General features: G+C 41.2%; 1 protein-coding gene across 1 annotated transcript in view; it reads left to right on the top strand.

The window, feature by feature from the left end:
• The first annotated feature begins 756 nt into the window (after positions 1-756).
• The window catches only part of LOC126249164 (hormone receptor 4-like), a 230334-nt gene continuing 217309 nt past the window's right edge, over positions 757-13781 (top strand). The window contains exon 1 of the mRNA XM_049950821.1: positions 757-1355. The gene's annotated coding sequence lies outside the window, so the exon portion shown is untranslated. The remainder of the gene's footprint in view (positions 1356-13781) is intronic.

The raw sequence follows: 13781 nt of genomic DNA, 5'->3' as shown, positions 1-13781 counted from the left end.
CCCCGTCCTCACAGCTCTACTTCTGCCAGTACCTCGTCTCCTACCTTCCAAACTTTACAGAAGCTCTCCTGCGAACTTTGCAGAACTAGCACTCCTGAAAGAAAGGATATTGCGGAGACATGGCTTAGCCACAGCCCGGGGGATGTTTCCAGAATGAGATTTTCACTCCGCTGCAGAGTGAAAATCTCATTCTATCGATGTACCTCATTGTCTGTAGGTTGAGTGCATAGGAGCCTGAAGATGGCATTAATGAGATGCCGAAACTGATTGTCTAAATAAAATAACTTCTCAAAACATACGGCTTTCTGGCAATTTTCCTTGGTTAGAGTCTTTGCAAAACCTGATAAAAGTAAAATTTTGTTGCAACGGGTTGACTGTTTTATACCTATCATATCTATTTAGTTACGTAAGAGCGCCTTCTCTTTCATTTGACAGTTAAAGGCTACGGTCACGGTCCTTCTTACCACTCGTGTTCAAAATGTTAATCGCTCCTGTTTTGCGACTGACACTCGGATAAGTTTCCTCTCACCTTTCGGGCGCGACAGGACGAGAGTGAGCCCGGCACTACTGCCGACCACGAAGAAGGAGAAGAAAAATGTGAGAAAACGATGAAGCGGTTTGGTCGGAGCGAGAAGGCGGCGAGCCCGGAAGGTATTAGCGAGCCCAGAAGGGAAAGCGGTCGCGCGCGGAGAAAGTGCAAGTCGGAGGCTCGCAGCGCCTGTGGAGGCGCGTGCTGCGCTCAGTCGGTGCCCTACTTTGGACGCGGCAGGAACTCAAGTTACCAGCACTCCGTTTGCGTTACCACTACTCTTCTACACCTAGCGTTACCTTTCTGTTTTACACCCGTACACGATTCCGCTTTACGTTACGTGTGATATATATGTTATTTACAAGTGTTAGTGCCAAAGAGAGAGAAAAACTGTGATCCACCTCCGACGATAAGCGACGGCGATTTTTTTTTACAAGTGCAAAAGCAGACGAGAAGAAGACACCCGGAGAGAACTAACGGATTCGTCAGATGCCGCCCCCACAAATGCGTGTGGAGAGTTTAAAAAAATAAGGATCGAGAGGAGAGCCGGTCCGCTGAGGACGAGCGTGATGTTAGCAGTCGCCAGAGGTTTAAACGCTTTGGCGGGTTCCAGAAGGCGTGTGGGGTGAACTGAATGCAAGGGCAGGACACGAACCTGGTCGTGATCATATGGCGTGTGCTTCACGGATATTTTAAAAGGGTGCAACAGCGTCACGCATGCGTCCCACGCCGGGTTGCCCTGCCGGGGGATTTCACGAGGATCGACAAGAGAAGAGCTGCCGCCTTCCTGTCTCGTCCACGCTATAATGTCAGCTCGCGCAGAAAGGTTGGTACAAGTTCATTCTACTGACTTGCGTAGTAGCACCGAACACCTGTTTGATTTGGAGCCTTTTAAATGTGTAACTCCTCATGCTGCAGTTGGTACACCTGAGAATAGCTTCATTAGAAAAGGAAGGCAACCAAGATGTGGTTATCATTTGAGTTATAAGGATGCCTGTAACATATATTTCTTACAACGCAGTTGAAATGAAGACTGGAAGATCGATATTAATGTTTATTCAGTTATTTTGATGTGATCTTTGATTTGGACATATAAAAACAGGAAAATGTGTATCATAATAGTAATCGTGCGATGTTTCTATCAGTTCGATTTCGCGAACTGTTTTATCGCAATGAATATGTTGATTCTCAGCTAGAGAACGTATTTCATTCTTGTCTCGAAGTTTTCAAAGCAGTGAGTTTTAGTGCAATTTAATTGTCTTTGTATCTTTAATTCAGCTTTGTTTTAGTTTACTGAGTGCATAACTAGTTTCTTTTGTCAAAGAAGTCGTATCTAGATTTCATATGTTTCCCTTTGGTTATGTATTGTACTACGTAAAGTATCAGTCGTTCCTGGAAACTATTATAATACGGTTCGCCTTTCTGTCGTTAAGTTTCACGATGTTCTCTCAATGAGTAGCTCTGCTAGTTGTTTGATAGTCATAATGAAGTTAATTCAAATCATTAAGAATTTGTTCATGACCTGAGTTTCGTTTTATAGGAAGTGGTCTTGTGCGACATTATACAAGAGTAAATAGTGTAAAAAGTGCCTAGTTTCAAATCACAGAAAGAAATATTTGGACTGACAGCTAAAGGATAGCCACTTCCTGAAATTAAGTCTTGTAGCAATGTAGTGGGCATATCCTTAGTCTATTGCGGACTTGATGACTTAATTTCTTCCGAAAATGTTAATTCGATTTTGTAGACCATGTGAAGTCAGAAAATTTGTTTAAAATCTTGACTAAATTTCAGAGATTTATACACATGCTTATAAATGTAGGATTAGTTTCGGATTTGTTCAGCATCTGAGGAAAACAATTAAGATCAAACGAAATTAATAAAACAATAAATTAAATTAAAACTAGATTACTGATTAAGCTCTTTGAAATTCAGTAACTTAAAGGTCTTGATTTCTGTAAAAGCCGAGAAAAATTATGTATATTTCTGTTGTTACTGTGCGAAGCCTGAGTTGACACTCGGCTTTACAATTTTATACTTAATATCTGAAAACACAGAAAGATACTAATTGCGTCCATTTGGGTCTGTATTATGACAATGGCACTAGACCCTTCTTTTCTGGTCGCGTGTTAATGGAGGTCCTACAAATGATTAAAAGATTTACATTGTATTAATTGATTGCCTGAATTAAACGTACACCTCATATAAAATCGAAAAGGACGTGAGTTAGTGATAACCACTTCGTTAAAGGGAAAATTGATTTGAAAGGCTTAACATAATTTGCTATTCGATATTGTATCGAATATACATGTAGACACCATTCTTATTGTTTCTAATATATCATTTCTGTATTTTAATTTTTGATTTTTATTCCACACAACTGAGTGCAGAAACAACAGGTATTTCGTATCATGTTCCAACAGGTCTTTTTCGGGTATTTTCATCACCATTTCCTAAATTTTAGAACCATTCTTGGTAATGGAGGCAATACATTTAGAGTTAGAATTTTTTTTTACAATTTATAACACTAAAAAAATTAAGATTATTTGAAGGAGATGTTTAATCCACTGCAATGGAGTTCAGTCATTGCGATTGTACAATGCTCCAGCTGAGTAAGCAAGAACTCATGCAAAGAAAGGGAACTTAACAGATTTTTTTTTTATTTTACTAGTGTACAGAAAATTATTCTTTTTCAGACTAAAACTTGTAATTACTCGCACAAGCGACCAGATTGTTCTGCTTCTGAGACCACTGAAACATCAATTCATCTTCCACCAGGATGGTGTATATCATAAGTAACAACGTCACTGTAATCAAACCCGGAAGTCAGTGTGTTTGCTTGAGAATTGTAAGATTTTTCAGAATACCGTCGCGAAGTGATGTGTCCGATGGCAGTCTGCTGGAGACGCGAGTGTTCTCATAAAATCCTGGCTTGTGCTCGAGAAGAGTTGGTTGTGGCGACGCGCATATTTCCCTTCGCTGGAACACCTGTGCATCGCTGTGCGGCGGCGACGTAGCCTTCAGCCCACAGGAACCCTGGAAAACGGCCTCACTCAAGCAGAACAGGCCGAGTGCGCGGTTCTCTCACATGCGCTCCTCTGCCCCAGTGCCAGAGGGAGCCGTAGGGCGCCGGTAGATGTCGATACACGGGAACGTCAACTACAAAATAGGAGCTCTTTTGTGAGAAACCGTGCAGATCAGTGGTAGTAGCCACATTCGTCGATCCTGCAGTAGGGTACATTTCAAATGACTTGCAAGGCGCCCCAGTGCTCTATGCAGATGGAATAGACAGTAATGATTAAAATAATTAAAAAAACAGCGTTCTAGACGAGTATCTCATATTTGTAGGTTGGTGGACATAACTGTTATTGTAGCAACATAATACCATTTTATGATAAGGCAGTTCAGAGTGTTCGGTATTATTTACCAGGTCACTGATGCGTCGCCGATTGTGTGCTTCATAGTGCGCTTTGCAAATGCTATTCTTTAGCCAAAAAGTATTGTTGCATCTGTTAAAGTGTCGTTGCTGATTTGTCCTCAGTGGTGAATTTCTATTTGTCTTGCTGTCAGCCAGTACTGCAGAGTACAACTGTATTTCATATGTCTCTCTCTTAAGCTTTCATCTTTTTTAGGCAATTTGTGAGATGGTACACGTATGCTACTAAGACAAAAAGTTCCGGTGTGTACCGTGGACGTAGGTCATTTGCAATCTAGCACATTTAATTTTCCCCAGCGTGAAAACACTGCTCTATCTGCTCCGTTTAACCAACAGAAGATGATTACAAATTTATTTTTACGCTCGATAAGACAGTCTGTGTAGTGTAAGGCTACGTGTGGATTTTAATTTTTTTTCTTATTTAATACTGGCTCGTAGCCCAGCAGCTGTCAAGTTCCCTATTGTGATCGATTCCCATATTGTAATTTCAAATCTAGCGGTATACAGCATAAAAAGTAACACACCATTTAAAACCCATACCCACGCCCAAACCCGAAAGGTTGGATTGAACAGGGAATTACAAGTTCATTTTGAATGCAGATGCAGATTCCAGTACGTCAAATTTGTAAATTTGTCACCGATACGGACGACTTATTCGATCAGACAGTACTGCACTAGACATTCTAAAATTTCTTCTGTACGCGAAGCGCTAGTTGCATTATGTGCCTGGAGAAAAAATGATCCCAAAACCACACGATAATCGAACTACAAACCCAGGAGCTTATAGTTTACAACTTCTCCAATGATTTACAATGTTTCTAGAGAAAGATATTATGCACTCTCTGATTTAAAGCTGGCACTTTAATTTCTCCATGCTACGGTTCACATCGTCGGGGTACCAAAAATGCTTTCGTGCGATTTTTGATTAACGCCAATGTAAATGAGACTAGATTTTCCATTAAATTTGAAAACGTTCATTCAGGTTTGCGTATAGGACGCTTTCTGAGGTGACTAATCTCGAAACACTGAATATAATATAAAGTATCGTGCGGATTTGCTACCAGAGAAATCTAGAGTTTGGGCGGCAGTTTACGGTTCTGAATCGCAATTAATAGAAATTATTGCTGCCTTTATGAGTCAGTGAAAAAATGAGATCTGAAAGAATAAGCAGCAAAAAAACGGAAGACTTTTCTGATACCTTGCCTTCCTTTAAGTTTGCTGTCAAAAAATTTCCCGAAGTCTTTTTCCAGTTTTGTAAACTCACAGATTCTAAATTCCTTAAGAAGCACGCAACTGACATGTCGCTATTACTGCAGCAGCGCCGCTCACAGATTTCGAGGCTAATTCTGTTGAGCGTGGAAAAAAAAAAAAAAAAAAACCACGACTGCTGTTTCAAACTGTTTTACCTGTTTCCAATTGTTTGCAGTACACTGCAAGACTAGAGTAACATTGTTAACTTTTTCGTATTTTTCGTGATTTACTAGCCAATCATTGCTACAGTTTTCCAGAAACTGGCGCATTTAATGCATTATGTTCATTCTAGTGTACAACGAAACTTGAAAGAGGTTCTGGTTCCATCAGTAGATGCGAAAGCGGCTACTAGAACCAAAGAAATATGTGAGAATGTTTCGGTGTGCGACAGTTTCTTCTATATTCCTGACACACGGTGATAAGCTATTCGCTCAAAATTGGACAAATACATGTGAAACAAGGGTTTAGTTTCTAATTAAGTCATCATACCTGGAATTGTTGGGAGAATTTCGAGACATCGAGACAAATAACTTCATTTTTAATGTTGAATACGTTTTCGGTAGCACAGAGAATTGCTTCCTCATTGGGACGTTCAGCCATAAATTTCACTGGTTTTACCAAGTCGCTTCACAATAACGTCGACAAGGTACGTTATACACGAATCGATCGTTATTTAAACGGAATATGTCTTCAATTAACGGTAGTTTTGCCTGTGAGATATAGCAATTTTAGTTTCACCATTTCAGAAAGAGATTTTACGTCTTAATATTAGTAAGACACAAAGAATTTGAAGGATGATGTAGTCCCATTAAAAACAAAGGTGGTTAAGTATTGGGTTAGCGGTATTTTCGATTACACAGTTTGGTAAGTCCAAGCCTGCACTTAACGTTCCTCTCCAAAACTTTGAATGTTCTGCTGTACTCTCACTGTCTGTGAAACCCTGGGAGATTTGAACCTCGGTTGTGTAAGCTCGCATTCTACCTTGGATTTGAGCCTGCCGGGCGCTTGCTCAAGTGGAGAGAGACTCGACCTAGAGGTGTGTGAGTGGACGTCTGGGTCACTATTCCTGACAGCATGGCTGAATGTCATGGTTCACGGCATCGGCCACGTCCAGCGCAAGTGAGCGCGAGTAGTCGCGCCTTTGCACGCACTACCTACCGTCCCAGGCACTGCAGCTAGTCTTAAGCAAGTCGTTCTGCACTTCTTCGCATAACGGATCTGAAGGTATGTCGATGTTGTTATCTACATTATCCGCAGCTTGTCTACAGCCTACACAAAATTTCACTCCTACACGTGGCACACGTGTTGCTGCATCTGTGACTTATAAGACCTACAGAGTTTTTCACACAACCAGAATTGTAATTTGCTTTAGAGAAGTGATCGCGGGTATTAATGTTAGCTTCAGCTTCTTGAATTCATTTTTTCTTCCTAGGTTATTATTTTTTGGGATTTTTGATACAGTAACATAGATTTTTATGTGTGAGCTACTTTGGATGTTTTACAAATCAACTTGTCAGAGATCGATCGAAGATTATTATAATATCTGAGCGAGTATCTGTGTATCCTGTTCCCATATTTCTCTCAACATCAGCAAAGTCATAAGCGTCAAATAACGTTAAATAGCAAAGTACATGTTCCCAAAACCATAGTGTAATAAATATGGAACAAACGATATCATACCACAGCTGAGGAAACATTCAGAGTACGTTCTCTTGATACGTAAATGTTCTGACGGACAGGATGAGCAGCAACCTGATGACGCTCTGACGACGTGGAGTACGTGAAAGTGTCGTCGTTGTGTGACTGTAGGAGGATGCAAGATGACTTAGTCAAAATCGCCAGTTGGTTTGATGAATGGCAGCTTGCCCTAAATGTACAAGAACGTAAGTTAATGCAGATGAGCAGAAAAAACAATCCCTTGATGTTACAATACAGCATAAGTAGTGTGCAGCTTGACACAGTCTCGTCGATTAAATATCTAAGCGTAACGTTCCAAAGCGATATGAAATGGAACGAGCACGTAAGGACGGCAGTAGGCCAGTCGAATTTTAGACTTCGGTTTTTGGCAGAATTTTGGGAAAGCGTGGCTCATCTATAAAGGAGAACGCGTATAGAACACTAGTGCATCCCATTCTTGAGTACTGCTCGAGTATTTGGGATCCTCACCAGATAAAGAGAAGACATAGAAGCAACCCAGAAACGTGCTGCTATATTTGTTACCGGTAGGTTCGATCAACACGCTAGTGTTACCTATACCTTTCGTGAACTTTAATGGGAATCCCTGGACGCTAGATGACGTTCTTTCCACGAAACGCTGTTGAAAACATTTAGACAACCGGCGTTTGTAGCAGACTGCAGGACGATTCTGCTGCCTCCAATGTACATTTCGCGCAAGGACCGCGAAGACAAGACAAGAAAACAGACAGCCGTTTCCTCGATCTATTTGCGAATGGAGCAAGAAAGGAAATACCCTCCGCCATGCGCCATATGATGGCTTGCGGAGTATGTATGGCCGGCCGTTGTGGCCGTGCGGTTCTAGGCGCTCCAGTGTGGCACCGCGCGACCGCTACGGCCGCAGGTTGGAATCCTGCGTCGGGCATGGATGTTTGTGATGTCCTTAGGTTAGTTAGGTTTAAGTAGTTCTAAGTTCTAGAGGACTGATGACCTGAGATGTTAAGTCCCATAGTGCTCAGAGCCATTTTTGAGTATGTATGTAGACGTAGATGTTCTGCCGTAAGTACACCATTTTTCAACCTGGAAGACGGCTTCATCACCACGTTCTCTTGTTTAATATGGCCCTGATGGAGGTGGTATTCTGTTACCTTTGTCCTGCTTCAGAACGTGTGCATTCAGTTACTTACAGTGAGATCTGGAAGTACAGCGAGCCTCGAAGCGTGGCGCAACTTGACATATAAGCCACACACAAAACTTTGCCAGTGGTAAAATGTCATGGTATGTGTCAGAATAAAATCACAGTATCATCGAACCAATAGGACCTGTAGTCCCGCGCTTATCCACGTATTTCACGTATGTCGTAGCAGATTCAGGTGACAGACTTCTGTAATTATGTTCTCGCTTAAGTAGAACTAACACAAAACACAAAGAAACACGTAATAAATCCACAATTTGTAGTATACTCAACTATGGTTTTTAACGGAATTTCGGCATTTGTTCATATCGCAATCTCAGCTTTCTGAAATCTTTTAAGTACACTTAACACATCAATCTAAGTTGTTCCAATTTATTTTATTTGTCATTCCTTTTACAGGGACCCACATATCGACGACACATTTAAAACTCACATCAATACTCAAAACGGGACTCGAACACGCGATCCCTGAAACAGAGCTACGATCACGAAAAGACGAAGGTTGGCTGACTAAGATAAACATCAGGCAGTATCTTCACTGGTTTAGTCTTAGTTCAACTTCACAGTGACGTTGGCTCAACTGAATTTTGTCAAATGGTGACAAACGAATCCTAGACAGAGCCTGTCTTTTAGTATTGTTTTTCTTATTTCGGGGAAACATGTTAGCTAACGTTACATGTTGAAATATGTGGAACAGGGCAAAAGACAGTAAAAATTCCTATGCGTTTAGAGCCCGAAACAATAAAATTTACTTTCAACACAGAAACGAAAGGATTTGCAAAAATTAATGTGAACAGCTTTGTAAAAATAATTTTTACCCAGAGCTTGTTTCCTGACTTAGTTGTAAGACACTTGCGTTATCTTTGTATTCCCCTTGTAATTTAATATCTCTGTAAGTATTCTGAGGCACCTGAGTACCTGTGATGGTTGTGGTATTGTGATGATCTCACGTTTTTGTCGGACCCCACAGACGTCCAAAGTTATCGGGGTTAGTTTAGTTGGCACATGTGACAACAGGCGTAAATCTACTAGGGAATCTAGAGGTACTGTACTTAGTGTCACGACAAAATATAAAATTTGTCAAGGAACTGACTTACAGAGAGACAGGAGATCAAATACCGAAGACTAGGACCATGATAAGTAACATATGTGCAAAGTAAATGTCTGCAGAACAAAATGTCAAGGAACAAGTGCAGGTTCCGTACAGATACAGTTACCAAATCTCTTGTAAGCAATATGACTAGACAAAGATCTAAGGACGTACAAGAACTACAAAATCTGAATTACAACCAAAAGAAACATGTATGGCGATCCTACGTATCTGCTGATGCCTACTACAGGGTGTGTTAAGGCATGGAGGTCATCAGGGGTTGCATGCTATGCAGAAAATCTTTTATCATCTATAACGGTCTGAGCCGTCATATCGTTGTTTTCAGTGAGCAAAATCAAAGTCGAAGTATGAAATTACATAATTTTAGAATTTTTCAGATTATTATACTCTTTTAAATATTTAGAAACTTTTAAAAATTGCCAAAAGTAAAAGATGTTCGTTTATAGCGTGATCGTGAGATGTTTGCAGGAAGCAATTTCACAAACCCCAAATAACAAATACTCTGAGCTCTCCACACAAAACATCATTTCAGGATGATGGAAACACATAATTTAAATTACTCGCGTTCTCACTTAATCATTTTCTTCAACACTACGCCGGCTGATCACATCCTTTGTCCTTACAAAATACAAACTACCACTTTGTCACTAACTGTTCCTCAACAAAATGCGGAACTTTAACAAAAATCTAAAAAACATAAAACCGTAGAAATTGATAAAACTATGAAATGGACATAGAATCTGAAAAATAAAGAAGAAAAAATAACAAGTTTTGAAAAACATGATACTGTTTGTGTAACTTATAACACTATAAATGATGAATAGAAATAAATGAAACTTAGCCTCCCTATGACTTACAACACTACAAAGACTCGTTGGAATGTATAGAGCAGTATAATAAAGCGTCCAAGTCCAACATGAGCTTGCTGTTGTAACTGTCGCTTCATGTCGTGTGCATTTGACCAATGGTATAGTTTCCATTATATTCCGTAGATAAACCATGGCACAGATTCGCTGAGCCAGTCGCCGACACAAATTCTCACACAATCACGTTCGTTCGGTAACATGCCATGCGAAAATACGATTGGTGAACATTATTTGAAACATGTGGTGTAGCCTTGTTCCAGTGGAAAGAAATGCACTGAAGGAATGATACCACGTTGGTCTCTAGAAATGCTCTGATGAAATGGTCAATACAGCGAGTACCATCAGTTTGGAGCAACCAAAATCGCCGAAGGTACCCAATGGCGAACCAAACTACCACCTTAAGCTTTCGTTCACTATTACTCGTAAGTAATACACTCTTTACCATATGGAATTCAACCCTATAGCGTCTCACGCTTACTCTATAATTATTGTAAAGACAAAAAATGGTTCAAATTGCTCTAAGCACTATGGGACTTAACATCTGAGGTCATCAGTCCCCTAGACTTAGAACTACTTAAGCCTAACCAACCTGAGGACATCACACACATCCATGCCCGAGGCAGGATTCGAACCTACGACCGCAGCAGCCGCGCGGTTCCGGACTGAAGCGCCTAGAACCGCTCGGCCACAGCGGTCGACTATTTGCCAATAGACACACCATCATTCCTGTTGATGTGACAACTGCAGTTGGAGGCCTCTTCAGTTTGATATCAGAGGTGTCATGTACAAAATAATTCATCAGAGAGGCCACAGGCCGAGAAACGCTGAAGGATTATGAGGGCAGGCAGTGAAATATCTATAGCAGTGGCATAAAGTTGAGCCAACTCTCGGGATGAGTCGCTACTTTCACTCGCTGTTGTACCAGTGAATTGTCTATTGTATCGGCCTGGCTTCACATTTCATAGTGCACTGACTAGAGTGCAACTCATCCGACTCCCACTGACCCTCTTCTTCCACGTGTGCAACATTAAAGTAACATGAAAGCAACTGTAATCTCGGAACAGTAGAAATCATAGCAGCGAGGGACGGTCATTCGTCTGAAAAACCCCAGTAAACTGACCGTATGCAGTCCTTTAACATCCACGAGGCACAGTTATCTCCTGTGGTACGTTTATTGCTTACAGACAATACACACACATCGTTGAGCACTCCTCTACAGCGCTTTGTACAAACGCCAAACGCCGCCATAAAGGGGGCGCTGCTCAGGCAATTCAAGGCTTTAGCCCAGGTGTTGAAGGAAACCAGTTTGGATCCTCTTATCTGAGATACTTTTATTACTAATGTTTATCCGACAAAGGAAGGAGAGATGATAGCCTAAATTGCCCAGTCACCTATATTTGGTCCAGTGCCTTGGGTTAAATTTCAGACATTTCCGCAGTGTCCCACTGTTAATGGAAGTCCGTTTGACGGGATCATCTTTGCTGCTTTTAGAGATGATTAGGCATTCCGCTAACACCTGGTTTCCCCGTTTCCCTCCTTTATCGCATTGCCGTCGACAACATTAGCACAACACTTTACGGGCACTCATTCATCTACACAAAACAGTTACATATAACACGCAACATTCACGCTTCACAGGCCAACGTTACGTGCAATACATCTCTGGAAAGAGAAAGTTTTAAATTTAAACGAAAGTTCTAGATACATTCATTCATTTATGCATTCATACATCATTTTCAATCAGTCCCATCACGAAGGCGAGCACTCGGGATGTGGGATGGCTCAGGTTACACATTAACAGGCACGAGCAACCACTGCTCACAACTGGCTACTTCTATTAAGTACAGTAGCAACAAATCATGACTAGCGCTAGTATAACCAAACTGACAATCATGTTAATTATTTCTAGATTACTTTATGTAAGGACGTTAGGAGAGAGCTGCTTGAAAAAAGGCAATGCTCCTTCTACATCGCTCAGCTTCTTTCATTATCTAGTATTTTAAAAAGCATTTTAGTTTTACACGGAAAATTATTAGTTATCTACAAATGAGTCTTCGTGGCTCAGTGTTAAAAAAAAGAGTGCAAGACTACAAATCCAAAGGTCTTCGATTCGATTCCGGTCAACCTTATGATTTTTTTTCTGTCGCTTATCATTTCTTTCACCTCTGGCAGTGGTTGTTGATGTGAAAAATGCCGAATTGCGCCGTGTTTCGGAATCTACGTAAACTGCAGGTCCCTCTGTAACTGGCTGGGTAAAGCAGTTAAGTGGTCGGGGAATGGCAACGAAATCCGCCTCCAACAGGACCATGCCTAGTAAACCACTGTGATACTCAAAACAAACTTCGGTCTGATAACTGCTTTACTTTTATACTGGCAAATTAGGATCCATCTCATACAAATATTAGAGTTAGTTGGAGTTTACATTCCTGAGTCCAAGTGTTCATACATATTGTAGGAGTAGTGACAAATGGGATTCTTTTATTTTGTGTTAAAATATTTAGAGACTTTTTCAGTGTGTGGAAACCTGTTATAGACTTTTGCTGCAGAACATATAACTCCATTCTGAAACCTAGAGAGGAACGCATAGTTCATATGGAAATTATTTCTACTTCTAGTATTGTGGCTGTGAATTGCTAAGTTTATCCTGAATTTACTCCCTTTACGGAGTATAAGTATGGGCCTGTAAGCACAAGGATGCCTACGTCCCTCGAGATGCTTCTGTAAAATGCTCGGTTCTCAAATTTACACAATATTTTTATTGCACATTTGTGTAGTATAAGGTCCGCAGCTCGTGGTCGTGCGGTAGCATTCTCGCTTCCCGCGCCCGGGTTCCCGGGTTCGATTCCCGGCGGGGTCAGGGATTTTCTCTGCCTCGTGATGACTGGGTGTTGTGTGCTGTCCTTAGGTTAGTTAGGTTTAAGTAGTTCTAAGTTCTAGGGGACTGATGACCATAGCTGTCCCATAGTGCTCAGAGCCACCTTAGCGTCAATGCTCCAGAAGATTATGCCGTAGTATAGAATAGAGTAACAGTATGCACAGTATACTAGCAATCCTGTCTGTAGGTCAAAATAGTAAGAGAGATATCTGAGCTTCCTGGTTAACTAACCGACATACTGGTGCCACAACAATTTATTATCCATCTGTATAACTAGGAACTTTACATATGGAGCCTCAACCAGTGTATGCCCATTGATCTCTAGATCTAGCATCTGGAAGTCGTTTTCATTTGTTTGGAATTGTTAGTATGAGAAACAGAATAGCACAAGAATACTATGTAAGATTCAATAGCAAATAGGATAGTAACTTAGAGGTAGATAAAGAGGTACTGGTAGCGATAAGGCCTCTTCGTATTGTCAGCATTTGGCGCAGATTAAACGGTCGACCGGCGGTGAAGCTTTGTTTAACTTGTCCGAGGGAAAAAGTGAAAGGCGATTTGTGGCCGGTACCGCACAGTGGAAACACACCGGAGCGCGTGATACGTGGCCGAGGTTGTGTTCACGGCAAAGATCGCCCTTGAAAATGCGGCACTAAAGCGTGGCGGACGATGAGGAGAATGTGAGTAGCACATCGAAGACGCAAACTATTCCGCTTCAAACTTTTGGTCTACTTCTGATCATTGCGAAACGGTGAGACCGAGGGTAAGACCCGACGAGAAGCGTTCATTGATTTTTGTTGGATAGACAAGAAGGCTTGATAACGCTGGCCAATATCAGAAACGTTTA

The sequence above is a fragment of the Schistocerca nitens genome, chromosome 3 (assembly GCF_023898315.1).
Source record: "Schistocerca nitens isolate TAMUIC-IGC-003100 chromosome 3, iqSchNite1.1, whole genome shotgun sequence".
NCBI lineage: Eukaryota > Metazoa > Arthropoda > Insecta > Orthoptera > Acrididae > Schistocerca > Schistocerca nitens.
This window is presented reverse-complemented; position numbering and strand designations above follow the sequence as displayed.